The sequence below is a fragment of the Liolophura sinensis genome, chromosome 3 (genome assembly GCF_032854445.1).
Source record: "Liolophura sinensis isolate JHLJ2023 chromosome 3, CUHK_Ljap_v2, whole genome shotgun sequence".
Taxonomy (NCBI): domain Eukaryota; kingdom Metazoa; phylum Mollusca; class Polyplacophora; order Chitonida; family Chitonidae; genus Liolophura; species Liolophura sinensis.
This window is the reverse complement of record NC_088297.1, coordinates 16931328-16942512: the sequence shown is the minus strand read 5'-3', so window position 1 is coordinate 16942512 and position 11185 is coordinate 16931328.

Genomic DNA, 11185 nt, shown 5'->3' with positions numbered 1-11185 from the left:
ACAACCACTTTCTATACGGCATACACCTGTCTTTATTCACGATATATAAAGCATTTTAATATGCCCCGGGCATAAGGTGTACATCCATCGTGCACGAAAGTAAAGAAACACTGGTAGATTGATGTGCAGACAGCTAAGGCAAGGTATTGAAAGTATTGTGAAGCCTAGCTTGTGACACACAAGACTGCGTGTTTGACAGAAGCCGTCGGAGCTATAGATTGCGGACTGCGTAAATACATCTAGCCCCGTAGTATACTGTGTATATATTTTCAAAGTTTTTTTTTTTGACAATAGGAAGAAAGAAAATTTACTTAATTGTGCACGGTTAGCTTCGGTCTTGTTGAAAAGGACATGCGTTTAAACCTATATTGTTTTCGAGATTAAATTACACTCGAGAAAGCATGCTCCTCTATACAGTGGTATACATGACAGAATGACCGCTTCTGTGATCTAATGGTTAAAGTCTCCACCTCGAAGTCGGGAAACCTGGGATCTAACCCGGACCCGGGCATACTAAAGACTTTAAACATAAACATAACTGGATGAGGTGTCATGTCTGGTGTCTTCGGCATGGTACTTCAGTGGCAGCAGCACTTTGGCTGCATGGAGACGCAATGTATGTACACACACCTAATGACTCCTTGTCATATGACTGAAAAGCAGAGCAAAGCAGACCCCTCTAAGTGGTATGCACATCACAGAAGGGGACACAGTGCATGGTGAGGTTACAGTCAGCAAAGCAGACCCCTCTAAGTGGTATACACATCACATAATGGGATACAGTGCATGGTGAGGTTACAGTCAGCAAAACAGACCCCTCTAAGTGGTATACATAGCAAAGAAGGGGATACAGTGCATGGTGAGGTTACAGTCAGCAAAGCAGACCCCTCTAAGTGGTATACATATCAAAGAAGGGGATACAGTGCATGGTGAGGTTACAGTCAGTAAAGCAGACCCCTCTAAGTGGTGTACATATCAAAGAAGGGGATACAGTGCATGGTGAGGTTACAGTCAGCAAAGCAGACCCCTCTAAGTGGTATACATGTCAAAGAAGGGGATACAGTGCATGGTGAGGTTACAGTCAGCAAAGCAGACCCATCTAAATGGTATACATATCAAAGAAGGGGATACAGTGCATGGTGAGATTACAGTCAGCAAAGCAGACCCCTCTAAATGGTATACATATCAAAGAAGGGGATACAGTGCATGGTGAGGTTACAGTCAGCAAAGCAGACCCCTCTAAATGGTATACATGGCAGAAGGGGATAAAAAGGATATGCCAGATGGTGTTACACCAAACACGGTGGTATATATACAACACTGAAGGGGATATAGAGCATCGTTCACAGTGGGCCTGAATACCATGAATATCGAGATTTGTGAAAGATACTTCATTAAAGGTGAACAGTCGATTGGCTTAGTGGACATTCATCTTTCAGAAGTATGTAATATTAAAATAGCACTGAGCAATATTAAATATCTTTACAGGCCACGTAGAATCCATAGAATCCAATCGGTCTGAATAGCATCACGACATATATGCACCGGATTTTCGTTATGGTCGATTTCTCGTAGGCTAGCCTCACCACCGATGTCATTGCGCGAGACTGTTTAACCATAATACTGCTTCAGTGTTGTGCGTACGCTAGATAAAGCGAATGCACGTTTGTCAAGTATAAACAGAAAAATAAAACGGTTTAGACAATTTTTTTTGTGTGTTTTCTGAGATCACTTCCTACTTCAGCACCGTGAACCCACTAACGTCGGCGTTGTTGCAAGATTTCTTGATTGAGTATTTATTCTTGTACCATAACCCGAGTTATTGTAGCTACATGTGCAGTTCGACAACCTGGGTAATGATTGTCGAAAACTAAAGTGGCTATAGTTAAGCATCGCACTTCGCCAAATGGCTGGCAAATCTCCTGACTTCAGGCTGTAGCGGAGCCAAGTGCAAGTAACGAGAAAAAAGAATGCTGAATGAGGTTACTGCAATTCTGGTTTCAATCCAGTATAAATGTGAAGACGCGTGAGTGAATATACCGTAGGGGTATACGACTCAATGTTTGGTAATTCTACACCCTGGGGCTAATTTTGTGTACACAGCGCGTGCTGCGTGACAGAAGGGCGTGGCTTGATGTTAAAGTTTACCGTACATAAGGACTAGCTCCATAGTCAACGTCCACATCAGGAAGCACACTTCTAACACGGTAATTAAAGCTGATTGGTGAAATGCAGGGGTATACCGCTGGTATGGTTGAATACACTCTTCTCGCCTTCAACGTTAAGCATTTGTCACGAAACGAGCCTCTTGTATAATGTGACCACTTTAACAAACCTTCGTAAATAAAATTTCTCGTAAGAAATCACGTTATTGACGGGAAAAGTTAGGAAAGATTGGTCTACGAAGTTTTGCGCGAGGGGGGAGTTTGTTGCCGGTGTTTAATGCGCACCTCATTCCGTTATACGGCCGTTTCCGTGGACTAAGAGTTAAAGCGTCCGCCTAGAAGTCGGAAGGTCTGGATCAGATCATACAAAAGACTTTAAAAATGATACTTGTCCCTGCCTCGCTTGGCACTCAACTCTGAGAGGTGAGATGAAAGAGAATTGGTTGGCACAGGCGTCAGCGTAATGAGACTGGGTGAGACATACATGTACACATAACTAATGACTCCTCGTCGTCATGACTGAACAGTTAGAATTTTAAAAAAAAAAAAAAAAGCCAAAACATACATTCATTCCATGATACACACGTGACTGGCATTGTACAGATATTTGAACGGGCAGTCAGTAATCAGGGTGTGTATACACTCCCAGGTACATCTTACTGAGATGCCCTAATACAAGATCGTCTCGCCTTCGTCACATACGTTTACATTTTCCTGCTAACCTATATTTGTGTCCATACAATGGTATTGAGTATACCGTATAATAGTTCAAAATCACAATATTAAAGTGCAAATGAGCTGGAAAAAATCTACACTCAAAAAATTAATCTGTTAATTGGAATAGAAAGTCCGTTGTCTGAGTGATGCTAAAATGTATTATGTTATTATTCGACATAATATCGTGTCAGTCTAATAGAATCATTATGTTGAATTAATAGAATACGTGTGTTGTATTTATCAGACTGATCTGCTACAACAACACAATACATTCTAGCACCACTCAGCCAACAGACTTTCTGTTAAAATTAACAGATTAATTTTTGAGTATATGCTGCAATGTGTCACTGGTTACATGTCAGTAACTTTGTGTAACGCCAGCTAAATGTAGGTATGCATGTTGAGTTATACCTGGGATACTGTAGCCGAGTTAGGTTTATTGATACACATGTTAATTCCACATAGAGATGACATCTAAACTTACCTTCTCAGAATCTGAACTCCTTTCCTCTAGTTTCACAGAAAAATGGGAAAACTGTCAGCCCGCTGTATTTGTGGTTAAGAAAGTTTCCTGTGACATCTGTACGCATACATGCATTTACATAGGCCTGTATATAAATACCTCTTACGCTCCCTGGTAGCTCTTTGAAATATCCAGGTATAGACTAGTCAAATAGTTGAGCTCCTCTCCAGTTTGTAGCCACTATTCATTTTGAAGGTCTTCTTTTCATCTCTATGAAATGCTTTACGTATATAAATATATAACTCCTAGCACAGCCCCGTCTAACCTTACATGTCTAGATACATAGCACATGCCATTCGTATAATGACCCACTTATGTCCACTTGTCATTTTGGACTACCATAGGGAAGCACTGGAATTGTGTTTAGCCGTGGCCGTGCCAGGCAGAGATACATAAGATACTCGATCTTGTAAGAATTACCTCGCCACCATGCAGAGGGTTACAGTCACGTGGGTTGTCACTAGACAGGTTCTATTGCATGTGTGTGGTGATTTGGTTTATACTTCCACGCTATTTTCTTTTAAATTCTGTTCATTTTTTCTTAGGTTTCATTAAACCTAAGCAAAGATCAAACTGACAATAGACACATTTCATAGAAAACGTGTGGCCAGAGACTTCTCCGTCTCACAATTGCTGTCCGCTGCTTTCGTATTACTGTCCATTTCTATCCACATACTCGGTAATTCTGACGTTACTTTTGGTAACTTCTTAACGCTGGCGATGACGAAAACACTCATTTGAATTAATGTATATACGTGTGCATCTACGTCTTTGCCTTCCATTTTCTTTCTTTCCTTTCACCCCCTATCTTCCTTGCCCAGGCTTGAACAACTGCAATTTGCCGACACACGTCCAAACTCCCCACACTGGGGGCGCCGTCCACTATTTCAACGACTGTCCAAGTTTCAACAACTCCAATTTTCCCTCATATTTGCATACTCCTCATAGTGGAAGTTTCATGAAATGCCCATGCAGGTTTTTTAACAACTGCAAAACGCGATACACTCGTATACTCTCCGTAGAGGGAGACCATCCATGTACATCATTAAAGAAAGCCATATGTTGAGTTTAAACTTCGAAAGTCTGAATGGATTATTGCAGTAATAGCCGTGAAAACAGAAAATATCGAACCAGGCATACTTTCTCCGTCCCAGACAACGAATCCTTCACATCTACTAGGAACTGTTATATGCGCACTGGTGACAATAAGCGAAGAAGAGTGCTGGTATGACTTATTTTATTTTATTGTTTATTTATTTATATGACTAATGATATACGTCGTACACAATAATATTTCACTTTCAGCACTGTGGTGTTGGAAACCCACGACCATCCGCAGCTTGGAGGCAGGCCTTCCCACGTAAGAGCGGACAGGAAGCCATTATGAGCTGCATCGACCGCATTAATGAGAGTATCCCGGGCCATAGCGCCGCGCTGGCACGGTAACCCCCGGAAAACTGTTCAGATGATCTGGCTTCACTTGTCATCCATCAATGTGACGTATTCACCATACCCTGCAGGTAAAAAAGTTCTGTCGCACGTGGGACAGGTGATCAGTTACTCGGCAAAAGCCAGTGGTTCACTTACCGATCCAAAATTCTGAGCCCTCTTTTTGATATTGAAATATCCTGGAGTACAGCGTTGTTAAATCCCAATAAAATAAATATATAATAAATCAACGTATTATTTTGCCACTAACACAAAGACGTGTTTCTGCACAAAAGTCACCCCAAGATGTGTTCTTCTATGGAAACAGGAACGCATTTAGACGGCACTGCGAAGCAACAGAGAACCGTTTGTTCTTCCACTTCAAAGCATGTCTCCTTCTAAGGGGAATTGGACGATTATATTCTTCCACTTCAAAGCATGTGTCCCCGTACGGGGGACTGAACGATCGTATCCTTCCACCAAGAAACAAGTCATCCATGTTCTTCAGTAACAACGTTTGGTCGTATGTTCTAAAACGAAACATCTGTTCCTCCGAAACAACAAAGCATGTTTTCGCCCGAAGCAACATGGGACTACTTTCTTCTTACAACACACAGCGTGCGTTTTGTATAGTGAGTGCTTATGCTAATTGGTGTTGTGAGTGAGTGTATTTAGTGGCTCTGAATCAAGAACTAAGGCCTTAAAATAATTATCGCCGTTAAGGATATTTGGGTGGGTGGCATTGAAAAGTTCGACACGACTAAAATCCCGCAGCACAACTCACGTCCGACCAACGAACCCATTGTTCAAGAGCTGGTTACATGTAGGTCTATAATTTTGCACAGGTGAATCCCGTCGGCCAGCGACTACCCTGTGGTTTAATTTCAAAACCTTTTTGCTTGGTCATTGCCTAACATCTTCACCACACCGTGACAGAATCTCTATTCGAGACCGCGGACATCCGGGCACTTCGCTAGTAACGCGTCAGTGGCAAGCAGACGAGGTGAAAGACACAACATGTGAAGGTGTAGGAAAATGAACAATATTGGACGACATTCAAAGATGTATGGCTGACAACAACCAGACGAGTTATAGTATGTAAGACAACAGAACAAACTGCACAGAATATGTAAATTGTGAACGTGAAAACAAAACCTGGTTTTGGATTTATGAGACCGCGAAGCACAGTATTGGTGAACTCCCATGTTATTTAGACAATGTTTTCTCCGCCGTGTGTAAGCAAGTATGCGTGTTGGCGCGAGTAAAACGGCAATACCTAGATGTTTGCGGACTCGATCTGACAAGTGAATCTGTGACAAACGTGGTCACGGTTTGCATACGCAGGAGAGCTCTGCGAGCAGTTTGCATAAGGACAGTTATAGGCAGACGATACAATGTAGGTATACAGATAGATAACGATGGAGAATAATGTATATTGGTATATAAGTAGGTAAATAATTCCGCGTGTATGTTAAATGTGATGACAACACAGCATTTTTAATAATTCTAGACCAGTGACGTCTAATAAATTGCAATTAACATCACTGCATTTTTATTCTTGTCTGATTCTGCTTAAGCCGTGGGGGCGTGTTGATGGCTACAGTACTGAGCGCGCTAAATTGACAAGAGGGAGTATTTTACAGGTTGCCTGTGACCATTTGCCAGCTATCACACTGTCGTCACTGCTCTGGGTTTACTCTCTGTACTGTACCTATTTAATTATATTCAAGGGACCGAATCTGACCTACTTCATGCACGTGAGGCTATTATACTGTGTGAGACCTACAAAGTACGGGAAAACGTTGCTAGTAATGTGAAGTTTGAAATCCAGAAAGTCACAGAGTATAGAGTATATTAACACGCATGCGCAAGAGCTAGGGAAAAGCGGTTGTGGTCAGATTACCGAGCTGTCGCCATCTTGGTGATTTTCCATTTATTCTTGGTGATATATTTACAGCCACTAAACCTACATTGTCGGATTTCTTTTCATCGCCCAATTTCTTGCTACTTAACACTATGTACTGTAGAATGTTTTACTTGTAGTATGGCACACCGCTTTATGGAACAGGAGTATATCCGAGGTAAACCACCTGACCTTTGGCAAATCAATGACAAACTTCCCCCACGTGCACGTGACACTTGAAAGACGACGTAATAGTCCCATGGGCCAGCCAAAATCCTGTGAATTCCACTCAAAATATATGCCTAGCATATTTACCACACCTGGACAGATTATCTGTTGACAAGCTGTGAATCCATGATGAACATGCTCGTGGTTTGGCCTACGTAGGCTCTTCACGCAGTTTGCGTAAGGTCAGTTATAGATGGTGGGGAATGTATATGAGTAAATAAATGGGAATATAATGGCCCTGGATCGGTTTTCAAAAGAGTACATTTACGCTGTATGAAAGGGGGATCAATTTTGACCTACTTCATTGCACGTGAGGCTATTGTGCCAGATACACATTAGCGTACAACAGTTTGAGGACTGAAGTATAGTTTCACCCGGTTTGAAATCTGAAGTGTCACTTACTGGTACAAAAACACACACCATAACTCAGGTCTGTTCATTGGCAAATCTCTGCAAATTCACAACTGCATACCACATGTACATCCACAGTTTAATTCAGGACGTCCATGTTTTGTTACAATCCAGTATAAAACAACTGTCTTTTTCTACACGGAAAATTAAGTCGTTATCACTTCAACGCGTGACAAATAATAAACTTGCTTAATGTTTAACTGTAACACACTTAAATATGATTATCCAACAACTGATAATACGACCGTTTATGATGTTGGAAACTATAACTACAACACAATAGTGTTGATTAAACACTCCATGTGTTTATGAAATAGATCCAGGTATTTATGAAAACGTGCACGTGTATTTAAAAGATAGACACACCTTAAAGGTTAGCAGTTATAAGAGAGTGGCATTCTTTTCGTTAAACTGGCATTCTCGAAATCAAAGCTTTAATTGTGGGTTTTAATTACAAGAGTTGCTGATGATGAAGGATTTTTTCTTTCGTTTTTTGCTCACAAAAGCATGTCACAGGAACAAAATTATGTATTGAGCTCCATCAAACATCTTCTTTTTCGAATCCAAGACTCATTTTATTTGGAATAATCAAACTTCAAACTTCATACTGCATGGTTCGGGCACGGATTAAAGTGAATAAAAGTTATTAAGTTCAAAGCAAATGTAAAGCCAGGCGCCTAAACACATACCGTACAAGAAAATGGGGAAGTTTTCCTACTCATTGATTAAGAATTAAATTAAGCACAAAATCGGTTGTTTGAGTGATGCTAGAACGCATTCCGTTACTGCCGAAGATTATTATGTGGGATATAGAACGCTTACCCTATTACTTCAGCCACATTATGTTGTGTTAGTGTAACTGGATATTATGTTGAATATGACACACTATTTTGGTAGTATAACAGAATGCATTCTAGTATCATTCAGATAACAGACTTTCGACTATAATTATACGGGTCAAAGCTTTGTAGTCTGTTAATTAATACTCCCTTCCTTTGTTATAAAGATTTTTTAGTAAATTTATGTGTTTCTCGTTACTAACAAGAGACAATGGCCAATCCAATGTGGATCCTTTCCTGTACCGGCACTGGTACAGTTCTGCTTGTGCTAAGGTGTCGGAGTTTTCAACCTCAGCAGAACGGCCAACATCCGGCTCTTGTCCTTTGAAGAAGATGTCTCCATGGCAACCGAACTAATGTCACAGTAACCACACACATGCTCCCACCGGAGTGGTCTGTTTTCCTCAGCGGATGGCGTTTCGGTTTTCACCAATTCCCTGAAAGCATTAATTTTTGAAAACTCAGTATCGGGTACCTCTTCTATAGGTGTTGTCCACTGAAAATATAAATAATGGCAGAAATAAAAGGTACTGATGAGCCTTTCCCGGCTATAGTACCTAGCATCTGGCTTGTGTAGAATCTTGATTGTTCACTCTTTGTCGATGACATTTCATTATTTATTAATTAGCCTACCGGTAATTTATTTGATTGGTACTCTAGAATGTTTCACTTATACGACGGCGGCCAGCATTCTGGAGGGAGGAAACGGTGCAGAGCCGACGGAGGCGGGGGGGGGGGGGGGCGGCTAGCGGGGGCTTGGTGGGGTTTGCACGAATATTATCACGTTGCTGACAGACCTTCCCACTTACAACAACAGAGATAGCCAGCATGAGCTGGACTTGAACCCATGCACAGCAATCGCAATGGCGAGAGGCTTCTTGGTTTTTGTGCTGCCCTACCACGCTAACCACTTGGACACGAGGGCCTTAGACGATTTGTGCGGTATTTGGTAATATTCATATATTACAAAAGAACAACGACCCCAAGTCGCCATGCACTGTGCAGGAAATGGAAGGCCTACCTCATATGAACAAAGATACATGTAAATAAACAATAAAAAAACTAACCTGTAAATTTTATCAGAAAGTCTGTTGTCTGAGTGATGCTTGAATGTATTCTGTTATTATAACATAATATCCTGTCATATTCAACATAATACCTCGTTAGTCTAATAGTATCTTTACGCTGAATTAATATAATATGTGTGTTAACTTTAATAGAATAATCTGCTAAAGTAGCAGAATACATTCTAGCATCACTCAGACAACAAACTTTCTATTAAAATGAACATTAATTTTTTGAGTGTACTAAGGAGTGTACTCATGCTGGCTTCCTCTCCGGCCGTACGTGGGAAGGTCCTCCAGCTACCTGCGGATGGTCGTGGGTTTCCCCCGGGCTCCACCCGGTTTACACCCACCATAATGCAGGTCGCCGTCGTACAAGTGAAATATTCTTGAGTGCGGCGTAAAACACCAATCAAACAGATAAATAAATAAACATTAATTATATATCAGCCCCTATTCCACGTTCAAAGGGAAATAACTCTAACCGTAAGCGAATTAACACGGGCAAATCCTCACATGGCCTCTGATATGTCCATAAAGTGTGATACCAACTCACGAAACTCCACTCGTATCTCTAGATGATGCGTTGGCATGGACTCGTGACCACAAAACGTCATTCTATATTTAAAAGGCAAAAACTCTAGAAATAATTGATGCGACCCGACCCAAATTCCACACGCACACAATGCATCACATGGCCTGTGTCATGAAAATAAAATCGTAACTGTATCGGAGGAGATTCGTTCGCATGGTCTCGCTACCTATACAAGTCTTCATTCTTGGGTTAAAGAATAATAACAAATAATTGACATGGCACCATCCAAATAGCACAAGCACATCATCACATGGTTTCTCTCATACCTACACAGTTTCATGAAAACTGTTGGACGAGTTGAAGTGGTAATTGCTCGCTAGCTTCTTGTACGTTTAATGGACAATGACTCTGAAAGTAACTGTATGAATTCATTCTAAATACGTATAGGAGGAAATGAATTGACAGATTAAAGATTACGAACATGAAGAGGGACAGTCAGGGAAGCAGATCGCTATGTTCCCCAACATTATATGTCGAGGGATAAAGTTGAAGAGAATTGCTTCAAATGCCACATTCCTTATATCGAGCAATTTGCATGGGCCTCTTACCAATGAGGTCGCTGTGAGTAAGTCCAACTCGGGCTGGCTTACTCTCCCGTCATACTTGGGAAGTTCTAGCAGCGACCTGCGGATGGTCCTTCGGTTTCCACCCACCATAATGCTGGCTGTCGTCGTATATAAGTGAAATATGTTTGAGTATGGCGTAAAACACCAATCAGATAAATAAATAAATGAATAAATAAATAAATGCATGGAGGAATTTGATTTTTCTGTACAGTTCTTCATTTTATGGCATGCAACCACTACAGAACTAATCCTGTTTTCTTCAACTGAACTTGTACTTACCGGTTTTTCTTCTTTAGCTTAGAGATCAAATCCGCATTCTGTTTATGCCAAGCTTCTAATTCTTTCTTTGCAGACTTAAGCCATTCTTGTTTCTGTTTTTCTTCATTTTTGTCTAAAAACATGAAACATGTATATCCGTTATAAACTAAGTATTGAATGTTCTTCAGTTATTCATGTCATTTTTCCGCAATACTGATTGCTCTAAAATACGTCGTCTTCATCAAGATGGCAAAACGAATTCGAAGTTTATACCCCCGGACAGCGCATGCTCTGTTTTCTATACATGTAGGCTCGCATTACATATGAAACAAGCATGCACATGTAGCGGCGTATATATGCACTGTGATACAATTTCCGTACATATACCAGGAGAGGTTCATTTCAAATACTGTATTTTAAATGACATATTTTCGTTCATTTTGACGATTCATCTAACTCATAGGACCACTTAATTTCTTGTCAAAAAA